We start from the raw sequence: 14,774 nt of genomic DNA, 5'->3' as shown, positions 1-14,774 counted from the left end.
TGTGTCTATTACGTAGAAACTTGAACACTGAACATATCAACTGTTGCACTGATAACCAATTTCCAAAATCAGCAATACAAACAAACACAAACACACAACACTGGACATCCATTCAAAAACACAGAAGAACATCCTACCATACTCCACCGCTTCCAAAAATCACGTACAATGTATTTAATAGAGGAGCTGGAAATTTTTGTACGCCACAAACAACGAGAAAAAATTCCGAATGACAAATCTGACAGCGTATTAGTTCATTTTTTTCCAAATGCTTCTCCTGCATATGGTAACTGTAACAGTGTTTCCGTAAATATGTACATTAGCACAGATTATACTCAACATTTACAACTAAACGGAAACATAATCGACAATGCAATAGCTATCACGGTACAACAAATTTTATAATGAAACTTCCTGGAAGATCAAAACTGTGTGCCAGACGAGACTTGAACTAGGGGCCTTCGCCTTTCGCGGGAAAGTGCGCGAGTTCGAGTCTCTGTCTGGCGCACAGCTTTAATCTGCCGCGAAGTTTCATGTCAGCGCACATTCCACTGCAGACTGAAAAATTCATTCTGGAATTTTATAGCTGACTACTTTATGTAAATAATGTAATCTCAGGAAGATTAACACCTCTGACTGTATACAAACTGTTTGTGATACCATACTGCCGTATCAACTCGTACCATGTTTTTGATTGCAAATAGAAACAGTGTAGGTGATGATCTGCACGCGTGTGCGACATTCTTTGTAGTGGAGAAGGCACTATACTTGTAAGCAGACAAACAAAAATTCAATTTCTAGCATTAGCATAAAAAGCATTTAACGATTAATTTGTCCGATTTTCCGATAGCAGTGTAACCTCAAAAAGGCAACTACAGTTCAAGGGAAGCAGAAAATCATACATGCAATCATCACAAAAACATTTATGCAAAAAATGCATTTGAAAATGAGAAATTGTCGAGACGGGTTGTGCTAAGCATATAAAAAAAATTTAAAAAAACAAGTAACTGATGCAGTTTTTCCATTATTTAAGCCATGAATGCAGGCTTTCCAAAAACATCGATTATGATGAAAGAAATTAAATTATTCTCAGAAAATGTTGGAGTGGTATCTACCGAAAGACTATGTCACTAGCCTTCTAAAGAGATGGTACGTTTCTGGGTAACAGGAATAGATAACATCACCGCTCAGAGCACCTATAGGAAACTTTGAAATAACACGTGCTAAACGGGATGAACAAATTTTTTTACAGTATCTCGAACATACCATCAATGAATCGCGTGGAGAAAGCCTCCGAAATCTTATGTTAACTGTTGCTAGTAATTTTAAATTATAGTCTCATACACATCCCTTTCACCACCATTCTCAGCGACGCTGCCGCCATAACACACTAAATAGTGGCCTCTACAGACACCTGACATCAGGGCAGCCAATCTGGTATCAAGTTTAAACTCTTGCGTCTGGCATCGTCAGATCATGTTGCAATCCTGTAACGCCAAAATTAAAAAAGGTTGAATTATACCTGCGTAGTACACATAACCTTACCGACAAAAATAAGGTGGTGGTTGTTGTCGTTTTCAGTCCTGAAACTGGTTTGATGCAGCTCTCCATGCTACTCTATCCTGTGCAAGCTGCTTCATCTCCCAGTACCTACTGCAACCTACATCCTTTTTAATCTGTTTGTGTATTCATCTATAGGTCTCCCTATACGATTTTTACCCTCCATGCAGCCCTCAAATACTAAATTTGTGATCCCTTGATGCCTCAGAACATGTCCTACCAACCGGTCCCTTCTTCTAGCCATGTTGTGCCACAAATTTATCTTCTCCCCAATTCTATTCAATACCTTCTCATTAGTTATGTGATCTACCCATCTAATTTTCAGCATTCTTCTGCAGCACCACATTTCGAAAGCTTCTATTCTCTTCTTGTCCAAACTATTTATCGTCCATGTTTCACTTCCATACATGGCCACACTCCATACAAGTACTTTCAGAAACGACTTCCTGACACTTAAATCTATACTCGATGCTAACAAATTTCTCTTCTTCAGAAACGCTTTCCTTGCCATTCCCAGTCTACATTTTATATCCTCTCTACTTAGACCATCATCAGTTATTTTGCTCCCCAAATAGCAAAACTCCTTTACTACTTTAAGTGTCATTTCCTAATCTAATCCCCTCAGCATCACCCGACTTAATTCGACTACATTCCATTATCCTCGTTTTGCTTTTGTTGATGTTCATCTTATGTCCTCCTTTCAAGACACTGTCCATTCCGTTCAGCTGCTCTTCTAGGTCCTTTGCTGTCTCTGACAGAATTACAGTGTCATCGGCGGACCTCAAAGTTTTTATTTCTTCTCCATGAATTTTAATACCTACTCCGAATTTTTCTTTTGTTTCCTTTGCTGCTTGCTCAATATGCAGATTGAGTAACACTGGGGAGAGGGTAGAACCCTGTCTCACTCCCTTCCCAACTACTGCTTCCCTTTCGTGCCCCTCGACTCTCATCTGGTTTCTGTACAAATTGTAAATAGCCTTTTACTCCCTGTATTTTACCCCTGCGACCTTCAGAATTTGAAAGAGAGTATTCCAGTCAAAAATAAGGTATTCGACTTTAATCTAGGTTTAGCGACGAGCGACATCCAAACATGTAATTTAGACTTCTTTTCCTATAACGACTGTGGGTGGCTAAGATTCCACACTTTTGTCTCATTTTCATGCACCAACCTCAACTCACCGTAAGAGGGAAAAAGTCCCCGCCTCAAAAGTGCGTGACGAAGTTCTTCCGTAAAAGCCACACTGACTTATCTCGGAAGCCGTCAGTCAATAATGGGTGTTCCAGGCATTTCAGAGCTGACATTACGTAACGCCAAGGAGCGAGATAGGCTCTGGGCACGCAACCCCGGCGCTTGTCAACAAAGCGACCGCCGCAGCCAGTAGTTTACCCTCTGTAGCGTGTGTGTCCGACTACAGGGGCTGGGAACACAGCACGGCCTCTGGTGCTTCCGCCGGAAGGAGTGCGTGGGGACCCGGCGCAAGTCGGAGCCTACACAGTAACGGTACTTCGAACGAGGACGTCGGCCGCCGTCTGTTAGCTTCCATCGACCAAAGCACCGTTCAGCTATTAGACCAAGAACACATCCACACGAAAGTTTAATGACTATTTACAATCACAGAGTTTTAACTTTAGGCTCTGATTCCATCTACTTAAGATTCCACGAAGCTTTTCGGAATATTTATCTTAATTCGATACATTTTAATACACAAGACTAGTCGTCCTTTTTTTTGTACGATTCGTTGAAAATACGACGGCAGTAACTCAAACAATCTCAGTTAGGTTTTCTAAAACCGTGTATACTTTTCAGATAATTGTAACTGCTACAAAAATTCTACAAATGACGGGTTCTGGCAATCAATTGTGTGTTCATTTTATATTCCAAACACTATTACACCAAACCGATCGCATGTAGAACGAACATCTCTTTGCTTGTTTACTACAGAAGTTACTTCAAGAATGTTTCACTATACTGGACAAGTAGGTGTTTCGTTTTGAAGCGGAGGTCAGGCGAATTCGTGTAGTACCGGACTACCATACGTTCTTACATAGCACGAATAAAACAGAGACCACACTCATGGGCATACACACAAAAATTGATAAATTTTTATAGATGTTTTTTTGAAGAAGTACAAAGTTAAAACAGAACGTGTGTACCCAGAACAAATGCCTTGTGCAAACAAAGAAGCAATGCAGCTTTATCAAGGCCAGCAAAGTGGTAAACCAGAGAGACAGGCAAAAATCACGAAGCATCTGGCGAAGAATTAATTACAGACTGTTTACAGGTTATTGCAAACATAGGATGTCCTCAAAAGAGAGAAAAAGCCCCCGATGGAATTCAATTGCCAAGACGTATTAAGCTGTACTGGACAGTTTACAAAGAATATTCTTTACGTTGCATGCCTTCAAATTTCCTTCGTATGACCTCACCAATCTCTCCGATACAGCATAGCTACCAACATTTATTCGCGGGATCGATGCAAAATTTCAATGTCACGTTTCAAGAACTGGTTACTTTGCTGTAAATGAGGCAACAAAAACGGAATCTGTTTGAAAGTAGAGTTTTCAAAAGGTTAAGGACTTGAATTTAGTTCTATCATTTGTTATATACACTCATGCTGCCCCTGCAGTCGCTCGTGTACAAAAAGGATTTACTATAATAGTCCCTGAAAAACAATATCCAACAATAAAATGTGTGCATAATCGAATCAGTTTACTAAAGATATTTAAGTTGTGTCTGGCAGATTAAATCTCGAAAAATATTTCGTAATTCAAAACAACAAAACGAAGTGTGTGTGTGTGTGTGTGTGTGTGTGTGTGTGTGTGTGTGTGTGTGTGTTTTTGCTTTAGCGCGCAAAAAACAACTGGCGTCATACGCACCCAAGTCAAAACTATAGAACACGAACAGAGAGAGGAGTTAAAGGACTATACTTCAGTCCCAGTGGAGGAGACAGCTAAAAACAGGCACATGGGAAAAGGGCTAAAAAAACACCATGTCGAAATGGAGGTCCAAAACTAAAAATAAAATGGCCTTCGCCATACGCCTTCGGCGGGTAAAAAGTAAAACGCGGTCGGCAGCCCGCGCGTCATTCGCTAAAACGGCTGATAAACCAGACAGCAAACCCAAGCTGCAACATAAAGTGGCGGACAGTTAAGATTTGGACGCAATGCGTACAAAGTGGTGCGGTAGCAAATGACGATGGCTAAAAAGACAGTACCCAATACGCAGCCGAGTTAAAATAATCTCCTCCCGGCGGGAGGGCCGCGAGGAGGTCGTCCAAGCCGCTGGGAGAGGCTTAATAAGCCGACGCTTATTCCCGTGAAGGGAGGACCACTGACGATGCCAAAGGGACACCACCTCCTAACAGACGGCAACGCAGAGATCATCGGAGGGGACATAGGGACTTGCGGGCTGCAGCCTTGGCAGCAGCGTCAGCAGCCTCGTTTCCTGGCAGGCCGACATGACCAGGGACGCACAGATACATGACACTGGCTCCACGAAGAGTGAGCAAGTGACAGTTTTCATGGACCCGCTGCACTAAGGTATGAGCAGTGTACAGCGCACATAGACTGTGAAGGGCACTGAGTGAGTCCGAGCAGAGGACACAATTGGAAAGGCTGTGTCGCCGGATGTACTCAGTGGCCTGAAACAAGGCGAAGAGCTCGGCTGTAGATACTGAGGAGTGTGCCGGAAGCCGATATTGAAAAACATGGGTGCCAATGACGTAGGCACATCCGATCCCACAGTCAGTCCGAGAGCCATCAGTCTATACAAAGGCACTATCGCGAAGTTTCATGAGAATGTCGTGAAACTGGAGGTGATAAACCGAGGCTGGAGTAGTGTCCTTAGGAAACGAATTAAAGACAAGGTTAACATTGGCTGCTTCACGAAGCCAAGGTGGTGAAGGGTTGACACCCACTGGGAAAGCTACAGGTAGTGTGAACTTAAGCCGCCGTAGCAAGTGGCGGAAGCGGACTATAGGAGTTAGCAGAAGGGACGAGCCCCATACTGACGATCAAAGGAATCATCAAAGAAGGAAGCATAGGAGGGGTGGCCACGCATGGCACACAAACGGCATGAACACCTGCCGGGGAGAAAGTCACAGCGGTAAGACAGTGGTAGTTCAGCAGCTTCAACATACAGACTCTCAACTGGGCTGGTGTAAAAGGCGCCCGTGGCCGAACGGATGCCACGATAGTGGACTGTGTTGAGGGGGATGGGCGTGCAGACGCATAAACAAAGCGCCCATAGTAGAGTTTCGAACGGACAAGGGACCCGTACAAACAAAGGAGAGAGGTTCGATCGGCACCCCAGGAAGTACCATTGAAAACACGTAGGAGATTGAGGGACCGCGTACAGCGGGCTGCAGGTAAGACACGGGAGAACCAAGAGTCTTTCCTATCGAGCATATGCCCCAGGAATTTGGGAGTTTCAACAAACGGAAAGGCAACAAGCCGAAGATGTGGAGACGGTGGGAGAAATCTTTTCTGCCGCCGGAAATTCATACAGACGGTTTTGTCATGGGAAAAGCGAAAGCCATTATCGATGCTCCAGGAGTAAAGACGATCATGGCAGCGCTGAAGACGCCGCTCATTAAGACAGGTCCGTGGAGAACTGCAACAGATGGCAAAATCGTCTACAAAAAGAGAGCCGGAGATGCCCGGCGGAAGACAGGCCATTATAGGGTTAATGACGATAGCAAAGAGGACGACGCTCAGGACGGAACCTTGAGGCACATCATTTTCCTGGATAAAGATGTCCGAAAAGGCACAATTCACAGGCAACTTGAAAACTCGGTCTTGTAAAAATTCCCAAAGAAAACAGGGCAGGCGCCCACGGAAGCCCCACGTGTAAAGAGTGCGGAGGATACCAGTTCTCCAGCAGGTGTCGTAGGCCTTCTCCAAATAGAAAAACACAGCCAGTCTGGGATTTCCGCAGAAAACCATTCATGACATGAGTGGCTAAAGTAGCGAAATGGTCAACTGCAGAACGCCGTGCTCGCAATCCACACTGTGCATTCGTTAGTACATGTCGAGAGATGGGGTGGTAGCTAGAAGGAAGGTTTTTGTCCTTACCGGGCTTAGGTATGGGTATGGCGGTGGCTTTACGCCAGCGTCCAGGGAATGTGCCCTCTGCCCAGATGCGGCTGTACATGTTAAGCAGAAAGTGCTTGCCTGCAAGAGAAAGGTGCTGCAACATCTGAATGTGGATGACGCCTGGCCCTGGGGCAGAGGATTGGGAACAACTGAGAGCATGATCCAGCTCCCTCATAGTAAAGATGGCATTGTAGCGCTCACGATTCGGAGAAGAGAAGGGCATCGCCCAAGCCTCCTCCACTAGTTTCCGATGGAGGAAGGCAGGATGACAGTGGGAAGAGCTCGATTCTTACGCAAAATGGCGACCCACAGTGTTGGAGATACCAATAGGGTCTACGATGGCATCGTCAGCGACTGTCAGGCCGGAAATTGGTGAATGGATCTTGGTTTCAGAGAGCCGTCGGAGGTTGGCCCACACGACAGAGGAAGGTGTGGAACTTAAAAGAACTATCCCGAAGAACGCGACGACACTTTGCACGCATCTGTTTATAATGAATGCCGTTTGCCAGCGTAGAGTGGCGATTAAAAACGCGGAGACCATCTGTACACGCGCGAATTGCGTCGCGGCACGCTTCAGTCCATCAAGGGATTGGGGCACGACTTTGAAGAGAGGAAGTGCGGGGATGGAACGTTCTGCAGCAGTAAGGACAACGATTGTGAGATATTCCACCTGGGCATCACAACTGGAGAAATCCTGTCCTTCGAAGGTCGTCAGGGAGGAGTAAAGCTGCCAGTCAGCCCTAGGAAGCTGCCATTTAGGGGTGCACACGGATGGGGTAGGGGTCAGAAAACGGATAACACACGGGAAATGGTCGCTCGAGTACGTATCAGAAAGAACGGACCACTAAAAAGACGATGGGCAAGGTGGGCAGTGCAGAGGGATAGGTCCAAATGGGAATAGGTGTGCGAGGAGGCAGAAGAGGTTGAGTTCGCTAAGAAGGTCAGCCAAGAGGGCACATCTCTGGCATGTCCTGGGAGAACCCCAAAGGGGATGATGTGCATTAAAGTCATCGAGTAGCAAAAATGGGGGAGGCAGCTGCCCAATAAGTTGAAGGAAGTGTGCCCTGGTGACAGCGAATGATGGAGGGACATGTATAGTACATAGGAAAAAAGTCGGTTGGGGAAGGAAAAGGCGAACTGCCACAGCTTGAAGATTGATAGTCAGCGAGATGGGTTGACTATGAATGTCATCCAGTATGAGCAGCATAATGAGAGGAAATGCCGACCTCAGTGGGAAGGTCAAAACGAATCGGTACAAAATGTGGAAGCTCAAAGCGTTCGTGAGGACGCAATTTCGTTTCCTGAGGGCAGAGTACAAGGGGACGCTGCAATGCCAGAAGAAGCCGTAAATCCTCTTAGCGACCCGAAGGCCGCGAACGTTCCACTGAAGGAAAGTCATGATGAAGAGATGTGGGGATGTCACTTCGACGACTGCAGATTGACAGCTGGGGAAGAAGCGCTACTACATGGCACAGAATCAGGAGGATCCTGCTCCATGGGCTCCACAGAAGCATCAGCTAGCTTGTGCTGTCGGTCTGTGGAGTCCAACGCCGAAGAACAGTTGTTAGTGTGCACCGGTGACACGGAGGCTAGTCGGGCTAAAGTATTTCGTGCCGACACCATCGAAGAGGATCTTCGAGTCTTTCCGGATAGATGAAGACTCAGGTGTTGTTTGGCTGGAGGGATGGAGGAAGTCTTCACAGGAGTACTGCTTCTGTCCTTTCCGGCCTACCAGTTGTGTGGCTGGTGGTTTCGCCCCCTTGAGGAGAGAGTTTAACGGCTTGTTGCACAGCTGGATGGGGGGGGGGGGGATGTCGATGCTACCTGACACTGGGCGATTTCACGACCTCAGAGCTGAATTGGAGATCACATGTCTGCGTGGACATGTCCTTCATGGAGCGAGGGGTAACAAGAACAAAACTATAGGTACCAGACGGGAGAACACAGGGTTTGCAACTAGCTAGTAACTTGTGAGCAACTGGATAAGGCACCTTTTCCTTTACCAGGATCTCTTGAACAGCCCGCTCATCAAGATACACTGGACACTCCTGATAGGAGGCGGCATGGCCGCCATTGCTGTTGACACAGCAGGGAGAAGGAGAGGGGGGGGGCAATCGCCCTCGTGTGCATCCCTGCCACGTGACGCATTCGGCTGGGTGTCGAGAAGACGTTCTAGTGTTGTTAAAACGATTACACTTGTAGCAGCGCATTAGGTTCGGAATGATGGCCGGACGGTGATAATTTCATAACGTGTTTTGAGCTTGGACGGAATCATCACTCTATCAAAGGCGAGAAAGATTGCGGGTAGGTACTGAGGAGGAATCTGCCTTTTTCATTACACGATGAACGGCAATGACACCCTGATCAGAGAAGTAAGACTGTATTTCGGCCTCAGACCGTCGAGCAGCCTGGTATAAATTACACCACAGGAAAAATTCAAAGTTCTGTGGGCCTCGACATGAACAGGGTAACTGTAGAGAAGCGAGGCAGCTAGCAGTTGTTGAACTTGAGAATTAGAAGTGGTCTCCAAAAGCAAAGTGCCATTTCGTAAATGAGAGCAGGATTTCATAGGGCCAGCACTTGCATCTACACCTTTCTGAATAATAAACGGGTTTACTGTGACGAAGGACTGACTATCTTCAGTACGTGAGACCAGGAGGAACCGCGGTGCAGCGGGAAGGGTCTCTGAATCATTAGCCTCGTTTCGTAGATGTTGAGTGGGAAGGTGATTGACTCATCGCAAGGAAATCCCCCATGATTGCCGGTGTCTCCGATGGCGCGCTCCTTCCAACTGTGGGCCCCCTTCACAAGGGGGCGCACCCACCTTAGGTGATTGTTCACACCTCAGGTCACACCTCCCGAACACCTGACAGAGGGACCAATCGGAAATTTGGGAAGGTTATAGCTCAGGCAGTCACCCCTCCCTGAGCCTGCCGTGTACCAGGGGGTACGTGCGCCCATGGTACCCAAGCACGAACCTGCCAAAGAGTGGCGAGCCCCCTGTGTGTGTGTGCGAGAGAGAGAGAGAGAGAGAGAGAGAGAGAGAGAGAGAGAGAGAGAGAGAGAGAGATTTAAACACTGTAGAGTAACGGAGAGCACAGAAAATCCAAAGTACAGATCCAAAACATGGCAGAAAGCATTTTTTGTAATCAATATGGTGTGAAGATGGGAACACTAAAGTATGATACACTACGTTAAAGAATGTAAACCTCGAAGAATAAGCATCTAAAGAGATGAGTTAGCCGAGAAAACAACTGCTTAGGAACTAAAATTTTTTCCCCGAGTACTTCAATGGCCTGGTTCATATCTTTGGACTGGAGGTTTTTCAGCGCCTTGCGTATCCCTAATCTATCCCAACTACGCAACCGAGGAAAGGGGACCTACAGTTTAACGTGGAACCCGAACCAGTTGTCGCTCCTGGCGACTCCTCACATCGCTGAGAGGCGAAGGCTAAATTAAAGGCGGACTGAAAATTTTCGTAGTTCGTCCGGGATATGATCCCACGACCTCTGTTTCCGCACAGGTGCTTTAGCACTAGACCACTAGGCCCGAATGGGAAGCGTGGCCACAAGTGACGTTAGGATCTTTAAAATTACTAGCAGCAGTAGAAAGTAGACCAAAATTATATTTAACTGAATAAAGTACTTACCAACAAATACGTCAGACTAGAGGTAAAGAAACGAGTCATTAGAACAGTAGTCTGGAGTGTGCCCCAAACAGCTGTGAAACGTGGGGACTAGGTAAACACGAGAGTAAATAATGCCTAAAAGTAAAAGATTTAGCGCTTACAGAGGATGTGGGGAATAAGAGAACCTGATTTCTCTGGAAGCATCTACAAGTAAAACAGACCAACATGTACGATGTAGGGTAACGTTACGCTTTCTGAATCATGGGGCTACGTGGATTGAAATAACAAAATATTCTACTGAACAGCTCCTGTGCGCAGCTCTGACGCCATAATGCTATAGGACCGTTGCTAGACGAGTTGCCGACAAGAGACAAGACGCTTTTTCCAAATATGTTTAATCCAGAGAGTAATCATCCAGAAGCAAATAGAAGAGGTAGGAACTGTATTGCTTACAACAATCCGCCATGCAATATTAATCTGTTTAAAACGAGGTCTATTGTTGAAATGCATGTATGTTATAAATAAATCTTTCCACAACCAATTGAGTAGCACCCACCACCTAGTTAACAGAATTAGCGGCATCTGTTATAAATTTGAGCAACTGCTTATACCTAAAAGGTAACAAGGGATTGGGGCTATGTGAATCAGTCTTCGTGGGATTTCTTGAACCGGAATACAATATGCATTATTTCTTCCTTATTAAAACATTCACGAAGCCTAATTATAAAGAACAGTCACTCTGCCTCCATTACAAAATTTGTTTTTGGTAAAATTTTCATGTCGTCTGAAGAAGTGGAGCTAATGTAGGAAATTCTGTGAAGAGATTTAGGTGCACAGGAACTTTCCCTTTCAGTCCCAACAAAATATCAGCACACAGATTTCTTCGTTCGTCCACATTCCTCAATGTGAAGTCCTATTATGTTACGGCAAAATCATAAACAAATTCAGGCTCTGCAATTCCTCCTAATCCTCCAAGGAATTTGGAGATCGAAAACCACCAGTGCCACACGTGCAGGGACAGAGAAAAATTCAGCTGGTCATCTGACTTCAGCAGTTCGTCTCAGTCTTACAAGAGGGAAGAGAAAATAGCACTGTGGAAAGTCCCAATGAAAGGTCACGGGTTGGATAAATGCGATGGATATTAAACACAAACATACAAAAATCCAAAAAAGGATTCATCTTCGTCATCACCTGAAGCTGAGTCGGAGGAATAAAACATATCTTGCTGGTTCTGCAACATCAAATATGATAACCCTAGACCTGTGAAGAAAGGGGGATGGATCAGGTGTGATAAGTGCAAAGTGTGGTTTCACGAAATTTGTGTGGCGGCTGCTGGTCGCAACCAATTCCGGTATGGGAAATGCATGTAACAAATATTGTAAAAGATAAAACCTGTAATCTTCCACACTGTGTATAATTGTACGATAGTTTACAATGATTGACACAGCCCATTTACGATTCAAATAGCCCCATCAATTTTTAACTGTTCCAACATTTTAAATTTTGCTACTTACGATGAAAAAGAGTAATCTTGAACCAATGTACCTTTATCATACAAAACGTAAGTATGAACTATTCTTCATCATAATTTAACATGCTTATAAAATATTTAAAGTTTAAATGATTCACTTTGCCCCCACCTTACACTATTTTAAGACGCCATATTATAGGAACAATAGCAGAATTATCAATGGAAAGAATTGCTAGGGCGACCACGAATGTTTTGGCTGCAGCAGATTGTGAGTGATGGCGTGGTACGCTTCATAATCAAAAATCAAGAGAATGGCGTACTACAGCTAACCAAAAACAAAGAGGGGAAAAGAGAGAGAGAGAGAGAGAGAGAGAGAGAGAGAGAGAGAGAGAGAGACGACCTGCTGTGTGTGTGTGTGTGTGTGTGTGTGTGTGTGTGTGTGTGTGTGTGTGTGTCCGTCACGCACACAGCTCGCAACGAGACACCGTTTCGCTTCGCCTCTACTCTGCGCGGTCGCAAAGCCAAGAGACTTAGGCATCCAGAAGCAGCTACATACGCATCACTGCTGACCTCGTCGTCATTTGAATACATAATTACGAGCGAAAAAAATTTACCCACCTACTTAACTACTTAATAGCGCGTTGGTCCACCTCTGAAGCGTAACAGAATATCATATGTGCGTGGCATGTATCCCCCAAGTCCTTGGTAGATACCACTCGCAATTGATGTGGGGAACACGAAGGGGGTGATTTGCTGCGAAACTTCAACAACGTGCGCTGAACGATGTGCTCCGAAACACTTCTGCCTGGATTGGCATTGCACTCTGTCGTCATACCCTCCAAAGATCACCGCCTATCTTCCTTTACAGGGCGGGAAAGCCTCCGATAACCACGTTCTGTCATGAGATTGTTTCTCCGCTTTTCCATTTCACAATCACAACAGTCGACTTAGGCAGCCTTACAATGGATGAAATGTTCCTGACGGATATGTTACTCAGGTGACATTCTACGACTAGCCCACATTCTACGACTAGCCCACGTCAGAGGCAGCTAAGCTCTCCTGACCGATCCACTATAGCGACTTCCCAGGCCTTCTCTCGTGACATCTTATGGTCAGTTTCACATAATACAGGGATGCCCGGATAATTTTGATCAGTTTTTATATAACCGACTGTATTGGCGGTGTTACGAGAGGTGCTAAGAACACCCACGCACATGATCCGTAATTGCTGTATCAAGTTACTGATCACGTTACTCAAGACTAAGTTTACGACTACATTCGAACGCCCTGCGTCGTTATTAATATTATACGACAACATTATGCTGTCGTTAAAGCAATGTTTATTCTATTACATTTTCTAGACAGTCCACTGCAAGGTACTGAAAGGCAGATGCTTTCGTTTCTGTCTCTCTAGCAAGCAACACAATATTTTGTTTACAACAACTTTTTTTTAAAAATTGAATAAATATAAATCGGAAAAAGGGAGGAAAAATAAAAAGCCATCTTCCATTAAGTATAAAGGACCATCAATTACAAACCTTAACTGCAACATGCCGGTCGGTTTTATCACAAATCCTTTATTATTTACATATTATTTCCAAAAGCTAAGTAGAACAAAACATAGAGAAAAACCAATTTACGGTTCACAGATTCAAGATTTACACAATATTCCTGATTGTGAGAGTATACTGAATTACTCCCTTCGCGAGCCACAGGGCGCTAATATCTCTACAAATTATTTTGACGATAAGATCCAAAGAAAACAGAAGAAAAACTGGAGTCCTTATCTAATCGCAAACACTGTTACAGAAACCTACGTCAGCGTTGGTAAACAGTTTCGTAAGACCCATCCGACATCGCTGCTATTTCAGTGTAGCGCAACTTTCTTTGACTTACGAATGTTAAAGACGAACAAATTCCGATTCGAAGATAACAAGTACCACTCGCAGTCATCGATGGAACGATCTATAAATATTATAAACCTCTCTTAGTACAACTTACATCGATAATATGGGAACTGTGGCAATATATTTCAGGATCTGAATGCATTTAATGTATTCATTCTTTGCAGCGCAGGAGAAGCTATTATTTTGCAACACTCAGCAATACTTGCCGGAGAGTCCTTTCCGGATCTTATGGGTCTAAAATATTACTGAAGAGCGCAGTTTTCTCGGAAATATGTCCCAAATGTCGAAACTGTCAGTATCTACCACATCCTGAAGCCCAGTCCACACTGACCTATGGAAACGATATTCACGTGTTTCGCAATTTATATAACAATCCACAATTCCCTAGCGTTCCTTCTAAACCACTCAGAGTGACGGAAAGCGAAAGTGTTACACCATGAAGCACTAGTCTGAAATTTATCAAACTGGTGTTGTGTGATTAAATTTTCATCCCATTCGGAACCGATGTCCATCGTAATCTGTCTGAGGTGTGACCCCCATGAGCACGATTATCCACTTCTATTCGTTGTGGGACGGAAGTAAACAGCCTCCAAATGTCATCTGGATGAGTTTTTGCCATGCCTGTAACACATGCTGTGTCGGCTCATGAACACTGATGTCTGGAGGCTGATATGAAAATACGCGTCTTCCGGTCGCATCCCAGACATTCTGCACTGGCCATAAATCATTACAGTGGGCAGACCAGCCAAAGATTGGTACATCCTTAAGGCGAGTGTGGTAGGGGGTATTTCATTATCCTGTTGTAAAATGCTATTTGTTACTGTTGTCATAAAGGGTATGATGACAGAATTTAGCATTATTGTCACATATTGGCGGGATTTCGGCCTCCCTTCAACAATTACCAAATCAGGCCCGTGGTCATATACAATAGTTCCGTACACCAGATTCTAAGTGTAGGAGCAGTATGGGCCTTGAGAATCGCTGCTTCCTGTGACCTTTCGCCGGGTCGTCTATCGATACGTTAGCGTCTACCCGCCACAAATAGAAACGAGACTCATCGATGACCACTACAGAATGTCAATCAATGCCCCAACTGACTCGCTCTACGCCGGGA

The 14,774-nt window shown here is 44.8% G+C and overlaps 2 protein-coding genes across 4 annotated transcripts in view; one reads left to right on the top strand and one right to left on the bottom strand.

Moving 5' to 3' along the window:
* Nucleotides 1-14,774, top strand: part of LOC124787643 (T-cell immunomodulatory protein) — a 439,315-nt gene that overhangs the window by 147,931 nt on the left and 276,610 nt on the right. The window lies entirely within an intron of this gene.
* Nucleotides 1-14,774, bottom strand: part of LOC124787644 (transmembrane protein 47) — a 375,006-nt gene that overhangs the window by 315,217 nt on the left and 45,015 nt on the right. The gene's annotated exons all lie outside the window — the stretch shown is intronic.

Source organism: Schistocerca piceifrons, chromosome 3, assembly GCF_021461385.2.
Source record: "Schistocerca piceifrons isolate TAMUIC-IGC-003096 chromosome 3, iqSchPice1.1, whole genome shotgun sequence".
Lineage (NCBI taxonomy): Eukaryota > Metazoa > Arthropoda > Insecta > Orthoptera > Acrididae > Schistocerca > Schistocerca piceifrons.
Note: the sequence above shows the minus strand (reverse complement) of the source record. Positions and strands in the feature narration are given on the sequence as shown.